Genomic DNA, 26,304 nt, shown 5'->3' with positions numbered 1-26,304 from the left:
ATACGACAGTTGTTTTTTTGCGTCCGCAAACTGTGTGTCTGCCCCAAAAAACTGATGCGGCATCCGTTTTTTGGGGAGGATCCGTTTTTTTCCACAGATCCCTGTAATAAATGCCTATCCTTGTCCGCAAATGTGAAAAAAGTAGGACATGCACTATTTTTTTTGCTGAAGGGAAACACGGACAACGGACGCAGAACACAAACAGATGAACTATCAGCATTTTTTGGGCTGACCCATTGAAATGAATGGGTCCCCATCCTATCTGCAAAAAAAAACTAAACGGAACAGAGGCCGAGAAAAACAACTGTTGTGTGCACAAGGCCGAAGAACGAGTGTCCAGTTCCCCTAAATGAATGGAGTGGCATATGGCAAATGGCCACTGCTGCTCTAATAATTTCTGGGGAGTGCAGTGCTATACTCAGATATCTCCAACAGTCCTATACGAATTGAGTGTCAGTCTTCATGTTTAAACCCCCATTCTAGTGGTAACCTCTTTAAAGAACCAGATAACCCCTTTCCATATACTGTATTTCTGTTTATTATCCATACAAGATCTGATTTTGATACTTTAACAATTTTTGCAGCTTCTTCGGCACATGCTGCTTACAATGCTTGCATCGTCTGTATTGTTATAGCCTTTTTTATGGCTAGCTAGCTAAACAGCCAGACAACAGTGTCACAGTAAAACGCCAGATGGATGCTAAAGGGTTGAGTCCTAATGCAGACTTGTACATTGACATAACGCTTTTCATAAGATACTAGCCTAGACCTTTTATGGTAAGGGAAATATAACCACAGTTCTAGACACATTTTACTTTCATATCAAGAACATTACCAACATCTGCTGAAACAGAGAACCATATTCAGAAGGACTTTAAGCATTATGAGGAACATCATAAACAGAGCAGTAATGATACACAGATCACGGTATTACTGAATGTGTGTGGGATGTTGTTTTATTTCTACGGTACTATGTTTGCATTCAAAGAACTCTAAAGATGGCATTGCTTCCTTGCGTCGGCTTTTCAGGCATACCCTTGTTAAAGCAGTAATAAGAAAATTCAGGAACTAGTGTTTTATGCTTTAATGAATGCATTATATCTTTGACAGCAACTATTATAGAAATACCATAAATAAATGTCAAATGACTGATTGGAAGCATAGTAGATAAATAAGAGTGCTTCAAAGATGAACCATGCTCTTTGGGTTCATGGAGGGTCAGACAACTCTCACATTTTATTTCCTCTATTTCTTCAACTCCGGACTTTGATAGATCCCTCACACCTTTTGAAAAAGCATGCATAGGCACAGGTATATACCGACACTCCCTTTCCGAAATTCATAAGGAGTCACTGGTTCCAAACCCGGGTTTCCGCCCCTCATTCGTGAATAATTGGATGGCCGACTTAGGAGTGGATATCCCCTCTGACCAATGGCCCAAAATATACCATTACACACATAGGTTATCGATCGCTAGCAAATTCCAGAAAGCAGCTTATAAATTGTTGTCTAGATGGTAATATGTCCAGACTCGTCTTCATAAAATGTTTCTTCCTACCACCTTGCTATGTTGGCATTGTGACTCAGCACAAGGATCTCTAATTCATATTTTCTGGCACTATAACAAACCTAGACAGTTCTGGGAGTCGGTACATAAGACTTTGGTTTCTACCTTTTCATTTTTCATCCCAAACGATCCGGGCTTCTTCTTGTTGCGACACTCAGACCTACCTAACCGTTTGCTTAATAAGTCAATAGTCCGCCATTTGGTGGATAGATGGAAATCGCCCAACCCGCCGTCTATGGACCTCTGGATACACAAAGTTGAAGATATCCAGAGAATGGAGGAGCTAACGGCCACTCTGAAAAACTCCCTTGTTGGGTTCAACACTGCTTAGACCCCATGGTTCATGTTCCAAAGTACTCCAGAATACCAGACCTTGCTGACATGATTTTATGCCCTATATTACTCTACCTCTCTTACCCCCCCCCACCCTACATTTTGTCCCCCCCCCCCTCTAATGCTGTTAGTTGTGGATACATTCTATAGCTTTCAATGTTATTTGGAAGGAGATATTTAAAGCATTGTGGCTTAACCGATTAGGATCTACCTACTCATCTAGATAAACATCCTATAAGACCGATGTTGATTTAATTTATCATACTATAAGTGGCATCTTGCACTATTCTACATGCTCTTCAACTGGTTCAAAACAGCCTTGTGTTAGCAAGGGTGTACCTCCTTAATATGCATATCAACAAAAAGAGAATCGGTACAAAATATTACCCAATAAAGTTAAATTTTATTATGACATAAAACAACATACAAACATAAATGTAGAGACCATACAGCGTGCCTCAAGGGGCAGTCCACAATAAATCCACCACTAGCAGATATTAGATCGTTTGATCCCCTCAATCACAGTGAGGATGTTGTGAGTGCAGGGTCTAGATCAGCATATATTATTCAAAGCTGTATCTAGCCATAATAGCACAACTATCTCAATTGTGAGGCGAATCAAGCATAAATGAATATCGGGTGTAAATAGCATCCATATATTCTGATCCTAACCATCCAAACAATTTAGTTAATCATACATTGTCATAGTGAATATATCGGACCGATCTGAATTACTCACTTACCCGATATTCAGTGGTGTGCGTGTGGGCTGTCTCTATCTGGCGTACTCCTTAACGTACGTTTCGCTAATGCTTCATCAGGAGTAATAATATATGCTGATCTAGACCCTGCACTCACAACATCCTCACTGTGATTGAGGGGATCAAACGATCTAATATCTGCTAGTGGTGGATTTATTGTGGACTGCCCCTTGAGGCACACTGTATGGTCTCTACATTTATGTTTGTATGTTGTTTTATGTCATAATAAAATTTAACTTTATTGGCTACTATTCTACATGCGTCTATGAAACAGATATCTGCGATATCTACTTTCTCTTACTAAAAACAAAACTTGCTTCTTGTTTATCTGTATTTTCTGCACTTGATAAATAAAGATTTTTTTTTTTTTTAAAGAGTGCTTCAAAGATTTTGCTTCACATTGATTCACACATAAATACTTGTAGTAGACCTTGGCTTTACCAGTTTAGCAGCCTAAAGTTTATCGGGCCTTCCAACATGCAGGGAAAGTATCACAAGTGTCACAGAATGCAAGTATTAGGCCCCTTTCACACGGGCGAGATTTCCGCGCGGGTGCGATGCGTGAGTTGAACGCATTGCACCCGCACTGAATCCTGACCCATTCATTTCTATGGGGCTGTTCACATGAGCGGTGATTTTCACGCATCACTTATGCGTTGCGTGAAAATCGCAGCATGTTCTATATTCAGCGTTTTTCACGTAACGCAGGCCCCATAGAAATGAATGGGGTTGCGTGAAAATCGCAAGCATCCGCAAGCAAGTGCGGATGCGGTGCGATTTCCACGCATGGGTTCTTCTAGGTGACAGTCTATTCACTGTATTATTTTCCCTTATAACATGGTTATAAGGGAAAATAATAGCATTCTGGCTACAGAATGCTTAGTATAATAGTGCTGGGAGGGTTAAAAAAAATAAAAAAAAGTTAACTCACCTTATCCCCATGATCGCCTAGTTCCCGGTCGGTCTGTTCTTTAGCTGTGGCTAAAGGACCTGTGGTGATGTCAGATCACATGCTCCATCACCATGGTGATGGACCATGTGATTGGAGCATGTGATCTGACATCACCAAAGGTCATTCAGCCCACAGCTAAAGAACAGACCGGGATCTACACGATCATGGGGATAAGGTGAGTTAACTTTTTTATTTTTTTTAACCCTTCCAGCGCTATTATACTAAGTATTCTTTATTCAGAATGCTATTATTTTCCCTTATAACCATGTTATAAGGGAAAATAATACAATCTTCAGAACATCAATCCCAAGCCCGAACTTCTGTGAAGAAGTTCGGGTTTGGGTACCAAACATGCGCGATTTTTCTCACGCGAGTGCAAAACGCATTACAATGTTTTGCACTCGCGCGGAAAAATCGCGGGTGTTTCCGCAACGCACCCGCACATTTTTCCGCAACGCCCGTGTGAAACCAGCCTTAACAGGAGAGCAAAAATGAAGCAAAAACTTTCTAGTGTCTCTTTTGGAATAATATAAATATAGTTGTTCAAACTTAACTAGACAGCTTTTTGTACACTGTCATACAGTGCATTTGAAAAGGCTTTAGGCCCTTTCATTTTTCACAATTTATTATATTGCAGCCTTGTGCTAAATAAAAAAATAAAAAATAAAAAAAAGAGTATTCCCAATCATCCTAAAGGCTCATGCACATGGCAGAAGTTTCTGTCTGCATCTGATCCGCTTTTTGTGCAGATAGGACGCAGACCCATTCATTTCAATAGGGCCGCAAAAAATGGCGAAAGCACACTGTGTGCCGTCCGCATCTGCACGTCCGTTCCGCTGCCCCGTAAAAAAAAAAAAAAAAAATCTAGGATAGGACCTTTCTAAAGAAATGTAAAAATAGAAAGTGGCTTGCACTCGGCTAGGATCTATGTTTTGCTGAGGCGCTACTTGTGGACTGCAAAACACTTACCCTGGGTTCACACCTGAGCGTTTCTGAGATGCGCGTTTTACGCGCGTATTTGTCGCGCGTTTTTATGCGCGTTTTTTGCAATAGTAAACGCGCGTTTGACGCGCGTTTGTGTGATTGACTGCAGTGTTGTCCAATGAGTCTATGGCCAAAACGCGCGACAAACGCCCCAAAAAAAGCTCAAGAACTTGTTTATGCGTCGGGCGTTTTACAGCGCGTTCAAACGCGCTGTAAAACGCTCAAGTGTGAACCAGGGCCATAGGGAAGCATTGGTTTTCACGTGTTGAGCGTTTTACAGCGCGTTTGAACACGCTGTAAAACGCTCAGGTGTGAACTTAGGGTAAAGGCTGTGTGCATGAGCCTTTAATGAAAGAGTGGAAGCAGAATTTTCTAAATGTATTCAAATTTAATAAAAAAGAAAAACTAACATTTTTCATGGAGATATATATTCAGACCCTTTGCTATGTCACTTTAAAATTAGCTCTGAGGGCATCTCATTTCTTTTGGTTTGCATTTAGATGTTTCTATACCTCGATTGGAGTCCACCTGTGGTAAATTAGGTTGACTGGACATGATTTGGTAAGATACACCCTTGTCTATATAAGGACTCACAGATGACAGTGCATATCAGAGCAAAAACCAAGCCATGAGGAGGAAATAACTGCCTGTAGAGCTCAGAGGCATGATAATGTGGAGGCACAGAACTGGGAAAGTACAAAATAATACAAAAAAAAGAAGCACACATTTCTGCTGCACTGAAAGTTCCCAAGAGCACAGTGGCTCATCAGTAAAATTCATTCTGGGGGGCCTACTGTATAGCTATATAGAAAAAACTACCTGTCCACACATTGGCATGCAGCAATAAGATGATTGATTATGGGGGTCCAACAACTTTGAGATGTTTGGGCCCAGAGGAAAGACAATACTGGTTGGCCTGTCTCTGTAACTAGAAGTCATCTTAGTCATCTGATGCATCTATAATAATAAACTGGGTAGTGTGTAAAATAATATACCCAGTTTTTTATGGACATAGGCTGATTGAGATGCTGTGCTGTGGGCACACCTATGTCAGGGGCCCACCGTGGGATTCACCTTTTCCCCATGGGCCAGTCCAAGCCTAGCCTCCATAATTCTTAAATTAAAGAAGTTTGAAACAACCAGAACTTTTCCTAGAGCTGTCCGTCCCAACAAAGGTCAACCATCACTGCAGCATTCCACCAATCTAGGCTTTATGGCAGAGTAGCCAGAAAGAAGTCTCTCTTCAGTAAAACACATAAAAATTTGCAAAAAAAACAACTCTTAAACTCTGAGAAACAAGATTCTCTGGTCTCATAAAATCAAGATTGAACTTTCTGGCCTCAGTTCTGAGCCTCATGTCTGGAGGAACCAGACACAGCCCGATACCACTACTATGCTTCACTGTGAGGATAGTATCAGGCTGTGTGGAAGAACCAGACACAGCCCGATACCATCCTCACAGTGAAGCATAGTAGTGGTAGCATCATGTTGTGAGGTGTTTTTTAGCATCTGAGACCGGGAGACTAGGAAGAGTTGAGGAACATTAAATGGAGCAATATCACAGAGATATTCGTAATAAATATCTGATCCAGAGTGCTCTAGACCTCAGACTAGATTGAAGGTTTACCTTCCAACAAGACAATGACACTTGACACACAGCCATGCCAAAGCAGGAGTGGCTTTGGTACAACTCTGTGAATGTCTCTAAGTGACTCAGCCTAAAATGGCTGTCCACCAGTGGTCACATCCAAACTGACAGAGCTTGAGAGGATCTTCAGAGAAGAATGGCAGAAAATCCCCAAATCCAGGAATTCAAACCTTGTGGCATCATACCCAAGGTGACTGTAAAAGCCGTAACATAAAAAAAAGTGAAAGGGTCTGAAGACTTTCCATTTACTTTCTGTGTGTAGTGGATGGGGCTAGTCTTCACCAACCAGATATAGGAGAACTACAAACTTAAGATCTTGCATGCAGAGGAAAAAACTGCTAAAAATGCCAGATATAAGTCCTATAATGACCAGAAATAGCAATATTCCTCATGTACACACAGTGTACTGTTGATTAATGCAAAGTTTGTTGAAAGTTTATTGTAGGTAAACTGCCCCAGTATATATGTATTATAAAATGTATCCGTATAGTAATAATAATAATAAGAAGAATATTTATTTTGTTGCAACATATTCTGTAGCTCTTTACAATCAGGGGTTTAAGTACAGAGCTATAAATTAAATAGCAACAAACAAGTTAACAATTTAATCAAGAGGAATGAAAGTCCAATCTATGAGGAGATGGGGTGACACATAAGGTAAGAAGAGCTTTTGTACAATGGTCCAGCTAACTTTAAAAAAATCGAGGAGTAGATATAAAGCTGTATGACCCAGTCACCAGCTAATATTTGTGATGCTTCTAAGAGCATGGGTTTGTCATGCTTCGGTGTGGGAATGAAACACCACACCAAGCATAGGAGGGAATAGGGGAAACAGGGAATCAGCCCTCAGAACTAGGGAAGGGAGACGGAACTAGTGAAAACCCTAGCTAAAATCCTGACTGACTACCAGTATGAACAGACCCCAAAGGTTGGTGAGTTCATACGCAAGAATACCTAGAGTCCTATCTAGCCCTACAGGACCCTGGTACTAATGGTAGGGGCAAGACTACCTGTTCCTCCAAAAGGAAGGACAAACAGGAGTCTACTTCAGGCCTAATACAAACAAAAGGGAAATGCAACACACAGAACCCAAACAAAATACAAAGGGGAAAGGAAAGACTTAACTTCATAGAGGCTATGGAAGCACCTGGAACTCAGCCGAGATCCAACCACAAGCAATCCACAGGCACAGAAGCTATAAACTGCACAGCATAGTAGGAGAAGCAACTATAAATAAGGAAGGTTAAATGACCACATAAGCAGCACCTGGAGGCAAGGGGTGTGGCCATTACCAGAAACAACACAGACACCTATTGATAGACAAGGAAAACCTGTCAGATAAACCAGTCTCACAGATCTCCTGCCACTCACTGTCGCCGGGGTGTCCGTATGTCTCAGTACTTCTGTCACAGGGTTATAGTCAGAGGCGTTGCCAGGGGGGGGCCAGAGGGGGCCACGGCCCCCCACATGATGCTGTGCCCCCCCAACTAAAATGGCCCCCAAAGTGAGCCACTGCAGTTGGGCACAGGGAGATTAGTGATGTCCGGTTCATGAGTCGATTCACCTGACTGAGCTGATCCGTGTGAACAGCTCAGTCAGGTAGCAGAGCAGAGACGCTGGCAGCAGGGAGGAGTTTAATCTGATCCTAGAGTGGAAGCCAGCCCCTCCCCTCCCCGCCCACCTCGGCCTGCAACCAATCAGAGCTCAGGCAAGCAGCTCTGAGTCACACACTGTACAGGAGGGAATCTAAGAATCGAATAAGTCAACTAAAGATCCGACTTAGTTAGAGACTCATTCGATTCTTTGAGTTAAAAGAACAGTGAGTCACTAGAACAGTTTACACTGAGGGCCAGAAGAGGCTGCATTGCATCGCCGACATGGAGGTAAGTATAAGTGTTTTTTTTTTTTTTACAATAGTTTTACAGGCACATTAGGGGGGCTCTTGTTACTGGCACATTGGGGGGGCTTATTACTGGCACATGATGGGGGGCTTATTACTGGCACGTGATGGGGGGCTTATTACTGGAACATGATGGGGGGCTTATTACTGGAACATGATGGGGGGCTTAGTTACTGGAACATGATGGGGGGCTTATTACTGGCACATGATGGGGGCTTATTACTGTCACGTGATGGGGGGCTTATTACTGTCACATGATGGGGGGCTTATTACTGTCACGTGATGGGGGATTATTACTGGCACGTGATGGGGGCTTATTACTGCACGTGATGGGGGCTTATTACTGGCACGTGATGGGGGCTTATTTACTGGGCACGTGATGGGGCTTATTACTGGAACATTGAGGGGGCTCTTATTACTGGCACATTGGGGGGCTCGGTGTTACTGGCACATGATGGGGGCACTTATTACTGGCAACGTTATGGGTGCACTTATTACTGGAACATTATTGGTGGGCACTATAGGGGCATCTACTGAGGCCACAAAGAAGGGGTATTTTATATGGGGGGCTCTGTACAGTAGAATTTTATACTGGGACACATGGTGGGTACTATGGGGAAGGTGGGAGAGGAGTACTATAGGGTTATAGGGTCATCTACGGGGGGCACTAAAAAGGGGTATTTTATACTTGCAAATTATGGGGGACACTGAGGGCATCTACTGGGGCACGATATATGGGGCATTTTATACTGTTACATTATGGGGGGCACTAGGAGGAAGGGGGGAGAGGAGCACTATGGGGGCATTTACTGGGGGCACTATATAGGGGTATTTTATACTGGCACATTATGGGGGACATTAGCTCAACTAGGGGCATTACAAGGGGGTATTTTTTGCAATGTCACATTATAAAGAGAATTATTTCTACTGGGGGGGGCATTATGGTGGGCTTTATTACTCCCCATGGTAGGACCCCCTAGTAGCAGCACCAGCCTCTCCTTGCTCTGCTATCCCTCTGCCCCTTCTCCAAATCCTTATTATGAAATATTTATCATTAGGATGAAACAGAACATCAGCTCCGCCGAGCCCCCGGCCAAAGTGTGGAAGTGGTGTCCGAGATCCCCAAGGGCCAAGCCAAGTAACTGTAAGTTTTCATAGTTCTATAAGCACCCTTGTTCTGTGGCGGCGGACAGAAAAATAATCTCTGGTCTGGACCGCTCACAGGAGTGTACATTTCTTCTATACTGTAATCCGTATGCTCTGACCTGCAGAAATCGGCACTCGCTCGGTAACAACTAACAGGCAGTACCTGTAGACTGTAGCCTGGCCCTGTTACCGAAGCTAGCCGAGTGGTGTAAGGTTAAGGTACTAGTAGAGATGAGCGGCCGCTTAATCCTTATTTAAAGTTTAAGTTACTGCAGGATATGGATTACAGTTTAGAAATGTCAAATGTACACTCCTGTGAGAGGCGGGGAGGGGGATCTGTGGATGATACTGTTATGGAGGGGGAAATGGGGATGACACTGTCATGGGGTGTATCTGTGGATGACACATATAGCATAAGATGCTATATACGGTATGTGTCATGCACAGATCCCCCCCATAGAAGTGTCATCCACAGATCCCGCTCCCTATAAAAGTGTCATCCACAGGCAGCTAGGACATGTTGAAATCTGAGTGATTTTTTATATATTTTTTTTAAACCACAGACAGCAGGACCTTTCTTTCCTGTTGCGGTTTTAGGTATTGGGTAAAGTATCACAGCATTTCTAAGCATACTTGTGTAAATGTATCGTTGCTATAGCTGCCCCCCCTACTTTTGTCCTGGCCCCCAGTGTGTCCCCCCAAAAGTTAGAGACGCCACTGGTTATGGTGGATAGTGTTTGATGATGGATCAGGTTCAGAAGAATGAATAAGAATGAAGGGTGAACTGGTGAAGCTCATGAGAAGTCCTGAAGAGTGAGAGGTTTGGATTATGGTGGATGTTAGTCGAGAACAGGAGCACTGTATCCACTGCAGCCCCACTGCAATGAATGCAACATCCATTTCTTTTCTATGGCAGTTCTGGATTCTAGAGATGTTTTTGAGATGTAGGTGCCATGAGCTGGCAAGCGACTGAATATAGGAAGTGAAGGAAAGATTAGTGTCAAACATAACACCGAGACAGTGGGTGTGCTGAGTAGACTTCATAGTAGTGCCACATATTGAGAGGGAGATATCAGGTTTACATTTGGCACAGCTCTCAATAAGGGGTGGGCCCTTTTTAATTTCTGACATGGAGCTCTAGGATTGGTTGTGTGCACTTTGACACCATATGATGGATGGCATTCATGTCTAAAGATGTATTGCCATATTCATATTAGTTATGATGTTGCATAAAATAACTGCATTTAAAAATATATACAGTGGCTTGAAAAAGTATTTATTTTATTGGTAGTTCATGTGATAGACCAACACAAAGTAGCAAGTACAGTATGTGTGAAATGAAAAGAAAATGATACATGTTTTTCAACATTATTAATATATAAAAATCTGGAAAGTGTGGCGTGCATTTGTATACAGACCCCTGCATCAATACTTTGTAGGACCATCTTTTGCTGCAATTACCACAGCAAGTCTTTTGGGGTATGTCTCTACCAGCTTTGCACATCTAGAGGCTGACATTCATCTGACCAGAGCAACTTCTTCCACATGGCTTGTGGCAAACTGCAAACAAGTATTTTTTTGGCTTGCTTTCCAAAATGTCTCTCTTCTATTAAGGCGAGTTTGTGGAGTCCACTAATAGTTGTCCTGTGGACAGATTCTCCCACCTGAGCTATAGATCTTTGCAGCTCTTCCATGGGCCTCTAGGCTGCTTCTCTAATTAGTGCTCTCCTTGATTTGGCTGTCAGTTTAGGTGGGTGGCCATGTCTTTGTAAGTTTGCAGTTGTGCCATACTCCTTTCATTTTCAGATGATTGATTGAACAGTGCTCCGTGAGACGTTCACAGCTTGGGATTTTTTTAAACCAAACCCTGCTTTGCACTTTTCCACAACTTTATCCCTGACCTGTCTGGTGTGTTCCTTGGTTTTCATGATTTTTTTTCATGGTTTTCATGATGCTGTTTGATGTTTACTAACAAACCTCTGAGGCCTTCACAGAAAAGCTGTAGTTATACTGAGAATAAAGTGCATGCAGGTAGACTCTACTAATTAGTTGACTGCTAATAGACACTAGATTTATTTGGGGGTATCAGATTATAGGGGGCTGAATTCAAATACATGCCACACTTTTCAAATGTTTATTTTTAAACATTTTGAAAACCATATATCATTTTCTTTTCACTTCACATATACTTGGTACTTTGTATTGCAGTTGTATGGATAGCAGAATAAAACTTACCAGGAAAGATTAAAGGACCTTAACATGTATGAGAGAATATTTAAAAGAAGAAAAACTGCTACAAGAGGACATAGTTTTACATTAGCGGGGCAAAGGTTTAAAAGTAATATCAGGAAGTATTACTTTACTGAGAGAGTAGTGGATGCATGGAATAGCCTTCCTGCAGAAGTGGTAGCTGCAAATACAGTGAAGGAGTTTAAGCATGCATGGGATAGGCATAAGGCCATCCTTCATATAAGATAGGGCCAGGGGCTATCCATAGTATTCAGTATATTGGGCAGACTAGATGGGCCAAATGGTTCTTATCTGCCGACACATTCTATGTTTCTATGTATTGGGCTATTACATAAAATCCCATGAAAATACATTTAAGTTTGTGGGTGTAACGTTAAAAAAAAGTGGAAAAGTTCAAGGGGTATGAATACTTTTTTCAAGGCACTGTATCTTATTGAACCCTGAACACAATATTTAAGCACTTACTGATATGTTGTCCATAATGTGGATGCACCGTTTCATTGCGCTGAACTTGTTTACGTAATCCCCAGCTGCTGTATATTACCTGGGTAATTTAATGTTTTGTATTTTGATCATGTATTTTCCCTCAGCTCTTCCAATTCCCAGAATATGATTTTCACTGATCTCCTGACTGCAACACCTCCTGACCAAACCGTCACAGGCCATGTGATGTTTCCTTTGCTCAAATCAACACCCCCTGAATAAAATGTCACATGGGGGCTGACCATGATCCTGAAGAGACTCAAGGGAGTTATAGATTGGACCATTGAGGCCACTATTCGTCAGGAGTAAATCCTACAAAAACAGCCAGCTGAGACTTTATAAATACAAAGCATATTGGTGCATCATGTACATTTGTGTGATCCTTATTATATAATACATGTGCCCCATTGTGTTCTTGGTTTCATGTAGGACTAGAACAATTATAATGCAATTTACATCTTGATGTAAAAATTATTGGCCTCAAACAGTTAAATGAGAAATGACTTTGTACTTCATCTACATTATTCAACTGTCATTCCCAGCTGTCATAACATTACTAAACAAAGTGATTATGTCACAGCTCTTACTGTCTTGATCAACTATTATGATGTTTGCATCAGATTGTTCTAGAATAGATTTTTTTCATTGCACAGAATATTGTTCAATTAGTTACTGTATTTTTTGCCTTTAGTGATGAGCGTCAGGGGCAATATTTAAATTTGTGATATTTCACAAATATTTGGGCGAATATTCATAATAAATTCGCAAATTTGAGAATTTGCCATTATTTTCTTGATTGCGAAAATAGGCAATGTAATATCCGTGTATTGCGTGCACAATACAGGCGTGGGTCACTTTTGCTACAGTTTTTTCAAGCTGCTAGAAGTTTCCTGAGGCTGGAGAAAATGGTTGGCACGGCAGAACATTACAATAGCTTTATATGCAGATAGAGTGCTCCAATATATTTGCGATTGCGCAAATCGGCACTAATGATGCGCATATTTTAGCGCAATACGTGTAACTTCACTGCATATTACTGATTGGTGCACTAAGTATTGTTGTGACATCACAGCACTATGTATGTAGCATGTATGTATGGACAGCAGAACCTATCACACTACCTAACACCCTGCACTGGAACCTATCAGCTACACTATATCACGATCTAACCTACACTGACTCTCCCACTAACTATCTGTATTATATATATATATGCTATCTAACTATCTATCTAATGTAATGACTCAGTAAAGCACAGAGCACAGCAATGACACTGCTGTGTTTTCAGAACTGCAAAAAACTGCAGAAAATGGCTGCTGGGGAGGTTCTTATATAGTAAGGGGTAGGCAGCTTTCTTATTGGTTGCTAGGGATTTTGCTAAGCTCAGACAAAGACATTGCAGCCTTCTCATTGGCCCACAAGCAAGAAGCAGGGAGGGATCATGGGTTCAGATGAAAAAAAAATCTTGTATATTCATGATTATGAATATATAGCACTATAATCTAAATTCTCGAAGTGGCGATATTCGCGATTAAAATTTGCGATTCGAATATTCGCGCCCTACATTATTTGCCTTATAATATGCACTTTTTTCCCCCCAAAGTTGGGGAAAATGTCAGTGTGTCTTATGGGGCGAATACTAATGAGCACTTTCATTATGGAAGCAATCATTAGTACAGGAGGACCAGGAAGTGGTGAATACAGTGCTCTGCTTCATGGTCTTCTTCTGTCGGCCCTGCGCTGTGCTGTGACTCATGCACAGCGTGAGTATGTTGGCGTTCTGTGACCTCACGCTGTGCAGCACAGTGCAGCAGGAAGAGCTGGAAGAGCGCTGGATCTCTAGAGCAGTGGCGACTTCTGGAGCAGGAGAAGTTGATTTTTTTTTTTGTGTCTGATCTGAGGTCTGGATGGGGGTCTGATCTGAGTGTCTGAATAGGGGTCTTATTAACATGCAGGTCTGATCTGATAGTCTGAATGGGGGTCTTAACATTGGGGGTCTTATTTTAGTGCCCAAATAGGGGTCTTATTAAAATGGAGGTCTGATCTGAGATCTGAATAGGGGTCCTAACATTAGTGGTCTGAGCTGAGTGTCTAAATCGGGGTCTTATTAACATGGGGGTCTAATTAGGGGTCTTATTAACATTGGGAGTCCGATCTGAGGTCTAATTAAACATAGAAACATAGAATATGTCAGCAGATAAGTACCATTTTGCCCATCTAGTCTGCCCAATATACTAAATACTATGGATAGCCACTGGCCCTATCTTATATGAAGGATGGCCTTATGCCTATCCCATGCATGCTTAAACTCCTTCACTGTATTTGCAGCTACCACTTCTGCAGGAAGGCTATTCCATGCATCCACTACTCTCTCAGTAAAGTAATACTTCCTGATATTACTTTTAAACCTTTGCCCCTCTAATGTAAAACTATGTCCTCTTGTAGCAGTTTTTCTTCTTTTAAATATTCTTTCCTCTTTTACCTTGTTGATTCCCTTTATGTATTTAAAGGTTTCTATCATATCCCCTCTGTCTCGTCTTTCTTCCAAGCTATACATGTTAAGGTCCTTTAATATTTCCTGGTAAGTTTTATCCTGAAATCCATGTACCAGTTTAGCAGCTCTTCTCTGAACTCTCTCCAAAGTATCAATATCCTTCTGGAGATATGGTCTCCAGTACTGAGCACAATACTCCAAATGAGGTCTCACTAGTGCTCTGTAGAGTGGCATGAGCACCTCCCTCTTTCTACTGGTAATGCCTCTCCCTATACACCCAGGCATTCTGCTAGCATTTCCTGCTGCTCTATGACATTGTCTGCCTACCTTTAAGTCATCTGAAATAATGACCATCTAAATAATTAGATGTCTTATTAACATTAAAGGTCTGATCTGAGGTTTGATTAACATTGTAGGTCTGATTGGGGCTCTGAGCGGAGGTGCGTCTTATAAGGCAAAACATATGGTAATCAAATGTTAGTCAAATGACAGTTAATTGGCATCTCTGTTTGTTTATCCCCTTTGTGATCAAGGTCATTTTATGTCTTAAAAAGCTAACCGCTTTGCCTTCATGTTAGAGATGGTGAATTTCCTGAATTTCGGATCTAATTGTCACGAGGGTGTCAAGAGCCACGTCTGACTCCGTTATACCCGGGGTCAGGAAGTCGCAGCGGGTGGCTGCGCGCTCTATGTCTAAAGATCACGTTGTTTCTTAGTGATTGTTTTCTGTGTTTGCCTTGCAATCCTTTTTGTCTCACTCAGGGATCCGTAGCTTCTCCTCCTCAGCTTTTTCTTGTCTGCCACTCCCAACCTCCTTATATTCTCCTCTCACACTTCTCTAGTTGCCAGTTATAGAGCTTCCTGCCTGGACATCTATACTGACCCACTGGAGCTGTGAATCCTGGTTGTTGTTCCAGAGTGCTACCCTCCGGATCCCTGTTGGGCTTTTTGTCGTCTCCTGTTGTCGCCCACCTGGGATTATATGTTTAGTCTGTATTGTCTGTCCTCCCCTTGGTGTTTTCCTTTAGAGCTAGTGGTGCGGACTAGTGTTCCCACCGCCCTGTTCACTATCTAGGGCTCATCTTAGGGAAAGCCAGGGTTTTAGGCACGTGATCGGCGTACGGGTGAGGAACCCGTCTAGGGACGTCAGGGCAGCCAGGTGCCAGCCGCAAGGTGAGTCAGGGGTCACCACCTTCCCTCTCACTTGGGCAGGGCCTTCCTCTTTCCCTCCCTCTGTGTCACGTATGTGATAGTCACGCCGATCGTGATATTATAACTGGCCCATATTTTTTGAGAGAAAATAAATAAAAATAAAATAAAAATATATATTTTTTTTTTTCTCTCTACTTAGAATCCAATATGGATCCTATTGCTGCTTTGGCAAAACAGCTTCAAGGCCTGTCTTTGGAGGTGGCAGGATTGAAGGCGTCTGTCCTCCAACAACAGCAGCAAATGCAGCAGACCGCAAGTCCAGCGGTTGCTATGGGTAACCAGGTTGTTACAGAACCCAAGGTTGTTCTTCCTGACAGATTTTCTGGGGGAAGGGACAAATTTGTGACGTTCCGTGAGGCCTGCAAATTATATTTTAAGCTGCGCCCTTACTCCTCAGGTAATGAAGAACAGCGGGTGGGGATTGTTATTTCCCTGCTTCAGGGGGACCCGCAATCCTGGGCGTTCTCGTTACCCCCTGGTTCCCAGGCTCTCCGGTCAGTAGAGGGATTTTTTGGGGCTTTGGGTCTCATATATGATGACCCTGACCGAGTCGCCCTGGCTGAGTCGAAGTTACGGAGACTCCTACAGGGAGATCGGCCAGCAGAGGAATATTGCTCAGAGTTCCGTAGGTGGGCTACGGATACTCAGTGGAACGACCCGGCTCTCAGGAGTCAGTTCTGCTCTGGGTTATCTGAAAGGGTTAAGGATGCGCTGGGGCTGTATGAGACCCCCCTTTCCCTTGATGCTGTTATGTCCCTCTCTATCAGAATAGATAGACGTCTTAGGGAGAGATCGAAAATTCCTGAGCAATCGGTAACCTCTCCCAAGCAGCAGTTAGTCTGTACTGACTTAGATGAGCCTATGCAGCTAGGAGGAATTTCTCGTCAGGTCCGTCCTCCTGAGGTTCGCCATAGGTGGGGGGCTTGTTTTTTCTGTGGGGGGAGGGGTCATTTTATTAATGTCTGTCCCTCCTTTCTCAAAAACAAAAGACCGTCGGAAAACTACTAACCCCAGGCTGTGCGGAGGATGTCAGCCGGGGGGTATACGTTTCCTCCATATGAACATCTCAATTTGTGTTGCCAGCGGTTATTGTTTTTGGTGTTAAGACGGAGTCTATTTCTTTTTTTCTAGACAGTGGAGCAGGGGTAAATTTGATAGATGCCCATTTTGCCCGCACTATGGGTTTGTCTCTCTGTACGCTGCAGAGACCTATTCCCATATTCGCTATTGATTCTGCTCCTCTGTCTCAGAGAAACCTCACTCACATTGTCCATAACTTACACCTTCGGGTAGGGGACCACCATAATGAGTGTCTTTCATGTTACGTTCTGGAGGGCCTTCCCTCTCCTGTGGTATTGGGTCTTCCCTGGTTGGTAGCGCACAATCCAGTGGTGGATTGGCAGGCCAGGGAGATATTGGAGTGGAGTGAGCATTGCAGAGAGAATTGCTTAAATAACAATTACTTAATCGCCTCCATAGCTTCCCTACCTACATTTATTTCGGACTTTGAGGACGTTTTTTCTGAAAAGAGTTGTCAGAAGCTACCACCTCATCGTCCTTATGATTGCCCGGTTAACCTGATTCCCGGTGCAAAATTACCCAAGTCCAGGTTGTATAATCTTTCGGGTCCCGAGAGACAAGCCATGAAAGATTATATCTCCGAGAGTCTGGCTAAGGGACACATCAGACCCTCTTCTTCACCCGTGGCTGCAGGGTTTTTCTTTGTTAAAAAGAAAGATGGGGGCCTGCGTCCTTGCCTAGATTTCCGTGAGCTAAACCGGATAACCATCCGAGACCCATACCCTCTTCCTCTCATTCCTGACCTTTTTAATCAGATTGCGGGGGCTAGGTGGTTCCCCAAACTTGATCTTAGGGGGGCCTACAATCTGTTTTGTAGTAAGGAAGGGGATGAGTGGAAGACAGCTTTTAACACCCCTGAGGGGCATTATGAAAATTTAGTCATGCCTTTCGGTCTGACCAATGCCCCTGCTGTCTTCCAACATTTCGTTAATGATATTTTTAGTCATCTCATCGGCAGGTTTGTAGTCATATACCTAGATGATATCTTAATTTATTCGGCTGATCTGAAAACACATGAAGTACATGTCAGGCAAGTACTGCAGGTCCTACGGACGAATAAATTATATGCGAAAATTGAAAAATGTGTCTTCGCCGTTCAGGAAATACAGTTCCTGGGATATCTATTATCTGCTTCAGGTTTCCGTATGGATCCTAGGAAGGTCCAGGCAATTTTAGATTGAGATCTTCCTGAGAACCTTAAAGCTCTACAACGGTTTTTGGGTTTCGCAAATTTCTATAGAAAGTTCATTAAAAATTATTCAGTGATCGTTAAACCCCTTACTGACATGACTAGGAAGGGGACTGATTTTTCTAAATGGTCTGACGCCGCTAAAATTGCATTTTCCTCTCTAAAAGAGAGATTTACCTCGGCACCTGTTCTAATTCAACCTGATGTCTCCCAGCCTTTTATTGTTGAAGTAGATGCGTCAGAGGTGGGAGTGGGGGCTGTATTGTCTCAGGGTCCGTCTCCTGGCAAATGGCGTCCTTGCGCTTTCTTTTCCAAAAAGTTATCTACAGCAGAAAAGAACTATGATATTGGAAATAGGGAACTGTTGGCGATTAAACTGGCGTTTGAAGAGTGGCGTCACTTCTTAGAGGGAGCAATCCACCCCGTCACGGTGATTACGGATCACAAAAACCTTCTGTACCTAGAATCGGCTAAGCGTCTCACCCCTAGACAAGCTAGGTGGTCGCTATTCTTTACCAGATTTAACTTTGTAATCACCTATCGTCCTGGGGCAAAAAATACCAAGGCAGACGCATTATCTCGTAGTTTCCCTGGAGGGGGTAATGTTAGTGATCCGGTACCTATTTTACAAAGAGGAGTGGTTGTCTCTGCTGTACACTCTGTTCTAGAGGGAAAGGTGTTAGAGGCCCAGGGGGACGCCCCGGCCTCTTGCCCCTCAGAGAAATTGTTTGTACCGTTAAACCTGCGTCTTGAACTATTAAAGGAACATCATAATTCGGCACTTGCTGGGCACCCGGGTAGTAAAGCAACCTTGGAGCTATTGTCTCGTCGTTTTTGGTGGCCAAGGTTGCGTCAGGATGTAATGGATTTCGTGTCTACTTGTTCTACTTGTGCACGCGCGAAAGTCTCTCATACACGTCCAGCAGGGTCTTTATTGCCACTTTTCATCCCCAATAGGCCATGGACACATCTATCAATGGATTTCATCACTGACTTACCTTTGTCTGCGGGTAAAACAGTTATCTTGGTAGTAGTAGACAGGTTTAGCAAAATGGTACACTTTATTGCGCTACCCGCACTTCCTAATGCTAAGACTCTTGCTCAGGTGTTTATCAGTGAAATCGTGAAGCTTCACGGGGTCCCTTCCGATGTGGTTTCGGATCGGGGAACCCAGTTTATTTCTAAGTTTTGGAAAGCTTTTTGTTCCCATTTGGGGGTACACTTGTCCTTTTCCTCAGCTTTCCATCCTCAGTCGAATGGACAGACTGAGCGTACCAACCAAAACCTAGAAACATATTTAAGGTGTTTTGTGTCTGAAAACCAAGAGGTGTGGTCATCATATTTACCGTTAGCCGAGTTTGCCATAAATAATCGCTGTCAGGAATCCACTGGCAAGTCACCATTTCTTGGTGCATACGGTTTTCATCCCCAATTTTGTACTTTCAAAGAGGGGGGGTCTTCTGGGGTTCCCGAAGAGGAACGGTTTTCTTCATCTCTTTCATCGGTATGGCAGAAGGTGCAAGCTAACTTGAAAAATATGAGTGGTAAATATAAATGCATGGCCGATAAGAAACGGTCGCCAGGTCCGGACCTAGGAGTGAATGACTATGTGTGGTTGTCTACTAGGAATATTAAGTTGAAGGTTCCCTCTTGGAAACTGGGTCCTAGGTTCATTGGTCCTTATAAAATAGTAGCCATCATTAACCCTGTGGCTTTTCGCCTGGAGCTACCTCAGACTTTTAAGATCCATAACGTCTTCCATAAGTCGTTACTCAAGAAGTATGTTCCACCTCTAGAACCATCACCGCTGCCACCTCCTCCTGTTATTGTGGATGGTAATCTGGAGTTTCAAATATCCAGAATTGTTGATTCTCGTCGGGTCCGCCTCTCTCTTCAGTATCTGGTGCATTGGAGGGGTTACGGTCCCGAGGAAAGAATGTGGGTTCCAGCGTCAGAGGTAAACGCCAACAGGTTAATTCAGGCTTTCCATGCCTCTCATCCTGAGAGACCTGGTCCTGAGTGTCCGGAGGCCCCTCGTGAAAGGGGGGGTACTGTCACGAGGGTGTCAAGAGCCACGTCTGACTCCGTTATACCCGGGGTCAGGAAGTCGCAGCGGGTGGCTGCGCGCTCTATGTCTAAAGATCACGTTGTTTCTTAGTGATTGTTTTCTGTGTTTGCCTTGCAATCCTTTTTGTCTCACTCAGGGATCCGTAGCTTCTCCTCCTCAGCTGTTTCTTGTCTGCCACTGCCAACCTCCTTATATTCTCCTCTCACACTTCTCTAGTTGCCAGTTATAGAGCTTCCTGCCTGGACATCTATACTGACCCACTGGAGCTGTGAATCCTGGTTGTTGTTCCAGAGTGCTACCCTCCGGATCCCTGTTGGGCTTTTTGTTGTCTCCTGTTGTCGCCCACCTGGGATTATATGTTTAGTCTGTATTGTCTGTCCTCCCCTTGTTGGTTTTCCTTTAGAGCTAGTGGTGCGGACTAGTGTTCCCACCGCCCTGTTCACTATCTAGGGCTCATCTTAGGGAAAGCCAGGGTTTTAGGCACGTGATCGGCGTACGGGTGAGGAACCCGTCTAGGGACGTCAGGGCAGCCAGGTGCCAGCCGCAAGGTGAGTCAGGGGTCACCACCTTCCCTCTCACTTGGGCAGGGCCTTCCTCTTTCCCTCCCTCTGTGTCACGTATGTGATATTCACGCCGATCGTGATACTAATCCTGACAAATTGGTTAAAAGATTTGATTTGGGTCCAAAACGATTCTACCTGACTCAAAAGCGCTCCAATTGGCCTGAAAATTGCTGTATGACACTCTGAGGTTTCATTGGACTTACATTTTCTCTCTCATTTCTGTCTTTATTTATTTTTTTACTTTCTTTCTCTCTCCTTCCCTTTAATGCTCTTTAACCCAAAGTCAGCAATAGTAAATATCCTAGTGACAATGACATACACAGTATAGCTAAGGGTAAACGCATGGTTTAAAAACACATCATTATTAGAAATGAGCACATTTAAAAAAAATGTAATTTGGCCGGTTCGCTGAATTTTTGGGAAACTTTTGCTTCGATACAAATTTATCATGTTAAAAAAACGTCTATTTCCTGGCTGCTGAGAGCCTTTATAGTGGTGTAGAACACTGTGCCTTGCAGTAAAACACATAGGTAGTCTGCTGTGGTAGTGAAATACTATCTGTATGACATGCAGATGAAAGGCGTCGCTCTTAGAATCACTGCATACTTTACTTATTTGGGCGGTCACGGGACCAAAACTCAAGTATCAACTCAGCCTTACAGGTAGATGTTAGTGTCAAGAAGAAGCCCAGTCCTTTTACACCATCGTCAGCTGATTCACATAGATGTCTACAAAACCTGTTCTATTAACCCCTTAAGGACTCAGCCCTATTTCACCTTAAGGACTTGGCCATTTTTTGCAAATCTGACCAGTGTCACTTTAAGTGCTGATAACTTTAAATCACTTTGACTTATCCAGGCCATTCTGAGAATGTTTGTTCGTCACATATTGTACTTCATGACACTGGTAAAATTAAGTAAAAAAAAATTATTTTTTTTGCATAATAAAATACCAAATTTACCCAAAATTTTGAAAAATTAGCAAATTTCAAAGTTTCAGTTTCTCTACTTCTGTAATACATAGTAATACCCCCAAAATTGTGATTACTTTACATTCCCCATATGTCTACTTCATGTTTGAATTATTTTGGGAATTATATTTTATTTTTTGGGGATGTTACAAGGCTTAGAAGTTTAGAAGCAAATCTTTTACAAAAATTTACAAAAACCCAATTTTAAGAGACCACTACAGGTCTGAAGTCACTTTGCGAGGCTTACATAATAGAAACCGCCCAAAAAATGACCCCATTCTATAAACTACACCCATCAAGGTATTCAAAACTGATTTTACAAATTTTGTTAACCCTTTAGTGGTTATCGGCAAATGAGGATGAAATTTAAGAATTTCATTTTTTTGCCTAATTTTCCATTTTAACCCAGTTTTTTTTTTATCTTAACTTTTTTCACTTTTTTTAACTTTTTTTTTTGACCCAGACCCACTTGGTTCTTGAAGATCCAGTGGGTCTGATGTCTGTATAATATAGTACAGTACAATATATATTGTACTGTACTGTATTTTACTTACACTGACCAGATCTATGCCTTTAGCATAGATCTGTTCAGCACCATGGACAGCAGGACGCCTGAGAAGGCGTCCTGTTGCCATGGGAACCTTCCCCATCTGCCACAACTTCGCAGACGGGGAAGGGTAAGCACAGGGCTGAGGGGGGCTGTCAGGGGGCTCTCTCCCCCCGATGGAGAGGGAGGGAGCTCCCTCACCGATGACAGTTAACTTTTTCCATACCGCGGTCCGTACGGACCGCGGTATGGAAAGGGTTAAACGGCTGACATCTGTGCAGATGTGCAATGTGCTGACACCCTGGTATACCCACTAGAAGCCAACGAATTTTCAAGGGGAGGCGGGTGGGGGATCGCGATCCCGCCTGCCGCACCGCCCGCCTCCCGCAACGCCCCCCACCACCTGCACTCAAAAGTTTCTGATCAGAAACTGCAAAAAGCGCAGCAAACCGCAGGTCTGAATTGACCTACGGTTTGCTGCGATCGCCGACACAGGGGGGGTCACATGACCCCCCTGTCGTTGTGACAGGATGCCGGCTGAATGATTTCAGCCAGCATCCTGTTCAGATTAACCCCTGGGGCGCCGGAATCCCGATTTAAAATTAGGACGTACCGGTATGCCCTGAGTCCTTAAGGACTAGGGAAATAGGGCGTACCGGTACGCCCTGCGTCATTAAGGGGTTAAACACTTATACAAGTAGAGCCCCCCTGACAGAGTGGAGAGGGTGTCAGCAGTAAGTTTGTGTTGACATCACTGATAGTGTTGAGCACAAATATTCGAAAAGCAAATTTTTATTGCAAATATCGGCACTTCGAGAATTTGCAAATATTTAGAATATTGTGTTATATATTTGTAATGACGAATATTCATTTTTTTTTAACACAGTACACATCAGGTGATCATCCCTCCCGTCTTCTAGCTTGTGGGCCAATGAGAAGGCTTTATCACAGCTTAACAATATAACAAAATGATAGCAAAGCCAGGTGCATTCTGCGGTCTTACTAAACCCTCAAACTGATTTTAAAATTAAGAGATTAGCCAACATGTCCTACGGTGTAGGACATGTCTGAGCCCGGGCACCACGCCAAGGTTTCTCAAGTAGCCCGGGACCTAACACTCTCCTACCTGAGCCGTATGGGCAATACCAGGAGCCAGTGGGCAAATTACAGGAGCATGAGGCCGACTCACAAACAACTCACCAGTTACCTCCAGCAGGGGAGCACCCAGGAATTTTGTCTAGGGGGAGTCCGAAAGGCAAAAAAATGTGGCATGTGCAGGAAAGCAACAATGTTTCGCGCGCCGCAATTTTTGGGCCCCGTCCATTATTAAAAGCCCCTCCTACATATAATAGGCTACTCCCAACAAACACTGTACAGCTGACATTCTATAGTTGCCGCCTGTCTCTACACATCATACGGAGAGAGGGGGAGGTCTGTCCTGGCTGCACTGCCTGCTTCACATCATACAATAAACAGTCGGCTATAGCCAGGAAGCTCCTCCGCTCTCCTCCCTCCCCCGATCCTGCTCAAGGCCTGTAGTTCCCCCCACCATCTGCCACCCGCCCGTGGCCTGCTGCCCCCCTTGACCGTCCTCACCCAGCTCTGAATCCTCCTTCTGCAAATGGCAGGGGGGGGGGGGAGCCGGAGCCTCTCCTCTCCTACATAGCGCCCCATACCTCTTACATCCAGTGATGTCACCTTAGTTGTAGACGTTATCTTTCCTCATCTTCTCCATTCAGACCAGACCGCCATGATGATTTTTCAGCCATCTCCCGTCTCTGCAGAGATTAACAAACAGAGGGGGCGGAGCTTGCGCCGGTCTGAGATGGCCGCACTTCCCTGAGCTCTGTGACACCGATCTCTATATACAGCGATCTTAGCAATTATATGGCCTGAACTGGGCTGAAGATGGTGAAGATCGGGAACGCTAGAGCTGGAGATCATTCTGCCTCCAGCAAAGTGCAAGCCACGCCGGGAGAAATGGATAAATTCCTAAAAAAGGCAGCATCAGCTTATGTGGCACGGGACTCAAAGATGGCGCCTGAACACTCACAGAAAAGCCTAGAGCGGCCGCTGGAAAGATCAGAGGAAGACAGCGACACGGAGGAACCGCAGGGCAAAGGTTCGCTCCCTATCACCAGGCACTATTTAAAGCATGCCCTCTGCAAGGCTATGGAGCCGGTTTTAGACGAAATCACCGCGCTACGTCAAGAAATGAGACAGGTGGGGGACAGAGTAGAGGCACTTGAATCCCATCAGGCCTCAGTCCTGGAACACCAAAAGGCCACCTCTGCCTCCTTCCAAAGATGCGGTACCTACTTAAACGACCTGCACAACGCCCTGGAAGACTAGGAGAACAGGGGGCGCCGAAACAATCTGCGCTTCAGAGGGGTCCCTGAGGCAGCCCAGCCAGGTGACGTAACCTCCATGATTCTATCGATATGCTCACAGCTTGTGGGCCCTGATTTTGAGCAAGAGATAATAATAGAACGTGCTCATAGAGCACTGCGTCCCAAGCCCAAGCCGGAAGAACCCCCCAGGGACATAATTTGCAAATTTTTAAACTTTCAAGTTAAAACGGCGGTCCAAGAGGCAGCAAGAAATCGTCCTGATTTTTCCTATGAGGGATCGCAGATATCAGTCTTTCAACTCTCAGGAAACGCAGAGCCATGAAACCACTGACGGAGTGGCTGCGCTCCCATAAAATACAATACAAGTGGAACTTTCCTTTAGGTATATCCTTTTCCCGGGAGGGACGACGTTATAACATCTCCACTTATTTGGAATTAGAAAACCTCTACGACCAGCTGCAAATCCCGTTGTTGCAAGTGGAAAACTGGGAGCTGTTCCAGGACCTCGCCGGATTACCTGAAGTCCCTACCATCACTCCCTTCGTTCTGCAGCGGACCCCCAAAGCGCAGAGATCTGGGAAAAGAGGTCGCCAGCTGACACCAAAAAGACTCACCCAAGCCTAATGTGTAATCTATTTAGCAACCGCTAGTTATGTTCCTCTTTAACCTATATGGCAGATGGCCGGTTATAGGTATCGTACTAAAACCCACTATGTAATGTGTTGTTCTCCCCATTTTATCATATATCCTATCTTTTCAAGCATCTCCAAACTTGCTTACTTCAGAGATTAACAAACAAACATTAGTTTCCCACATTTCCATCATCTTCACATCTTCTGAACACCCTTTCCTGCCACCCCCAATACTGTGCCCGCTGTGCCCCCAATACTATACTGCAGAAACAGTCCCCCTGGAAATACAGGGGGACTGCAGGCATTAGTCCCTGCGGCCTATTAGAAGAACAGGGGAGGGACAGCGATACAGATGGATTAGATATGGAGATGAGCGCTTCCACAATGCCCGCCCCCCCCCCACCATGCCCGCCGCCGCAAATGCCCGCAATTATATCCAGGGCCGCGCCGCCTGTGGTGATCGGCGGTGCATCCCTGAAGGATAAAAAAAAAATTTGGGCTGGTTGTTCTAGGGGGGTCCAGACCCGCTGGACCCCCCCTGTAGGTGCGCCACTGACCTCCAGCATGTAACCATGCTTGCAATGGGAGGAGGGAGGAGTCTGCGAGTCCCACTCAAGACTGGCTGATATGGCCCAGGCCTCACAGGTGCACCTAAATGTGGCCTGTAGCTGGAAAACAGGCACATTTAAATTGGAGTTTATACACCTCCAGGAATCTCCTGTAATTTGCCCACTGGCTCCTGGTATTGCCCATACGGCTCAGGTAGGAGAGTGTTAGGTCCCGGGCTACCTGGGAAACCTTGGCGTGGTGCCCGGGCTCAGACATGTCCTACACCGTAGGAAATGTTCGCTAATCTCTCAATTTTAAAAACCGTGTGAGGGTTTAGTAAGACCGCAGAGTGCACCTGTCTTTGCTATTATTTTTTTATATTGTTATATTGATTATCACATCCCCATAATTGCTACCTTGTGTAGGATGTCTATTGTGGTACTTGTGGTTCGCTGCAGGCATCCTCCACTGTATGAATTTTTGCTGGGGATCGTCATTAGCAACGGGCCACAAGTGCAGGATTTGCTCCCCTATATATATGCGCGGCTGCATGTGGGTTTGAGCACCTCGTGCTAATACCACGCCATTCTTTTCAGTTTGTATATATAGAGATTCCTGGAGGTGT

This window comes from Bufo gargarizans, chromosome 1 (assembly GCF_014858855.1).
Source record: "Bufo gargarizans isolate SCDJY-AF-19 chromosome 1, ASM1485885v1, whole genome shotgun sequence".
NCBI classification, from domain to species: domain Eukaryota; kingdom Metazoa; phylum Chordata; class Amphibia; order Anura; family Bufonidae; genus Bufo; species Bufo gargarizans.
Note: the sequence above shows the minus strand (reverse complement) of the source record.